Here is a 2,479-nt window from a genome sequence, read left to right as displayed (position 1 = left end):
GTGTATGTGGGCAGACGTAGTGTGGCGTGACACCTGACACAGGCATGCAATAATCGTTGAAGTTGCAAATGGCGATGGACGCCTGCGTTTTCTGGTGAAGTTACGCAAATGAACAAATGGTAACCTGTTGTGGTGCGGTTGTTCTCGCTAGGGTGAATCGGTGATGGCGACGATAGGTTGAGGTACTAACCGGTTGTTCCAGCGATACCCACCATGCCGACGAAACTGAACGGCATCTGGGTGTGAAGCGATACGCGGCGGTGGCTGGGTGGGACCGTCCCCGGCCGGTGAGGGGGCGCCTCCCGGCGTGCTGGCCGCGCGGTGCGTGGGCGCACGCGCTACAGCCGGCTGGTGGGGGCGGCCAGTGGCAGGCGCGCCGGCCGACGGACGCGGCAGGCGTCGCAGCTGCGCGCCGGCGCACCCTGCGCGCGGCGCCGTGCGGCCAAAGTAGGTCCTCGCGGGCCCGGTGCGAAGCGCGGTGGACATCTTCAGTGTGCTGGTCCGATTGAGGACTGTGTGCGTTGAGGATGCGCCGCCGCCCGGCGCTCGGCGCCGCGACGCCGTCTGCTGCTCGGTCGCCCCAGCGGTTCTCGCTGGTGGTTTGTATCGCAGCTGTGCGGATGTGTTGGCGCGTGCGCTGTGCTGGGAGAGTTCGCTTCGGCACCCAAGTGGGGCTTTTGTCCTTCTGTGGCGCTGGCGTTGGAGCTGCCGGTCACCGTAGGTGGCGCGTGTTGTCTCCCGCCGGCAATGCCACGACAGCACGCTCCCGGGCCTCTGTCGGCAGCGGCAAGCTCAGTTGGGAGCACGGGTGGTCGCACCGAAAGCGTCTACTCGCCTAACTCCGGGCGATTGCGCCTCTCTCGAACCCGACCAAGTACTTGGGACGGCGCTGCGCGCCGCCGGGACCTGAGAGGGTTTCGAGGTGTATTGTGCAGGGGAGCTCAGCCTCCTCCTGTTTGCAGAATGATTGAGCGGACGCTTGCGTGTTCGCGCGGGCCCCCGGGACACACTCCCGGGCGGCCGGCTGCTCAGCTCTAGTTGACGCAGCTCCCTGGTTGATCCTGCCAGTAGTCATATGCTTGTCTCAAAGATTAAGCCATGCATGTCTCAGTACAAGCCGCATTAAGGTGAAACCGCGAATGGCTCATTAAATCAGTTATGGTTCCTTAGATCGTACCCACGTTACTTGGATAACTGTGGTAATTCTAGAGCTAATACATGCAAACAGAGTCCCGACCAGAGATGGAAGGGACGCTTTTATTAGATCAAAACCAATCGGTCGGCTCGTCCGGTCCGTTTGCCTTGGTGACTCTGAATAACTTTGGGCTGATCGCACGGTCCTCGTACCGGCGACGCATCTTTCAAATGTCTGCCTTATCAACTGTCGATGGTAGGTTCTGCGCCTACCATGGTTGTAACGGGTAACGGGGAATCAGGGTTCGATTCCGGAGAGGGAGCCTGAGAAACGGCTACCACATCCAAGGAAGGCAGCAGGCGCGCAAATTACCCACTCCCGGCACGGGGAGGTAGTGACGAAAAATAACGATACGGGACTCATCCGAGGCCCCGTAATCGGAATGAGTACACTTTAAATCCTTTAACGAGTATCTATTGGAGGGCAAGTCTGGTGCCAGCAGCCGCGGTAATTCCAGCTCCAATAGCGTATATTAAAGTTGTTGCGGTTAAAAAGCTCGTAGTTGGATTTGTGTCCCACGCTGTTGGTTCACCGCCCGTCGGTGTTTAACTGGCATGTATCGTGGGACGTCCTGCCGGTGGGGCGAGCTGAAGGCGTGCGACCGCCTCGTGCGTGCTCGTGCGTCCCGAGGCGGACCCCGTTGAAATCCTACCAGGGTGCTCTTTATTGAGTGTCTCGGTGGGCCGGCACGTTTACTTTGAACAAATTAGAGTGCTTAAAGCAGGCAAGCCCGCCTGAATACTGTGTGCATGGAATAATGGAATAGGACCTCGGTTCTATTTTGTTGGTTTTCGGAACCCGAGGTAATGATTAATAGGGACAGGCGGGGGCATTCGTATTGCGACGTTAGAGGTGAAATTCTTGGATCGTCGCAAGACGAACAGAAGCGAAAGCATTTGCCAAGTATGTTTTCATTAATCAAGAACGAAAGTTAGAGGTTCGAAGGCGATCAGATACCGCCCTAGTTCTAACCATAAACGATGCCAGCCAGCGATCCGCCGCAGTTCCTCCGATGACTCGGCGGGCAGCCTCCGGGAAACCAAAGCTTTTGGGTTCCGGGGGAAGTATGGTTGCAAAGCTGAAACTTAAAGGAATTGACGGAAGGGCACCACCAGGAGTGGAGCCTGCGGCTTAATTTGACTCAACACGGGAAACCTCACCAGGCCCGGACACCGGAAGGATTGACAGATTGATAGCTCTTTCTTGATTCGGTGGGTGGTGGTGCATGGCCGTTCTTAGTTGGTGGAGCGATTTGTCTGGTTAATTCCGATAACGAACGAGACT

The 2,479-nt window shown here is 57.4% G+C and overlaps 1 non-coding gene across 1 annotated transcript in view; it reads left to right on the top strand.

The window, feature by feature from the left end:
• Nucleotides 1-1,048: 1,048 nt before the first annotated feature.
• The window catches only part of LOC124748387, a 1,909-nt gene continuing 478 nt past the window's right edge, over nucleotides 1,049-2,479 (top strand). Inside the window, exon 1 of the ribosomal RNA XR_007011674.1 lies at nucleotides 1,049-2,479. This exon is cut by the window's right edge and continues 478 nt beyond it. This is a non-coding gene — a ribosomal RNA (small subunit ribosomal RNA).

The sequence above is a fragment of the Schistocerca piceifrons genome, unplaced genomic scaffold (genome assembly GCF_021461385.2).
Source record: "Schistocerca piceifrons isolate TAMUIC-IGC-003096 unplaced genomic scaffold, iqSchPice1.1 HiC_scaffold_413, whole genome shotgun sequence".
Classification (NCBI taxonomy): domain Eukaryota; kingdom Metazoa; phylum Arthropoda; class Insecta; order Orthoptera; family Acrididae; genus Schistocerca; species Schistocerca piceifrons.
Note: the sequence above shows the minus strand (reverse complement) of the source record. Positions and strands in the feature narration are given on the sequence as shown.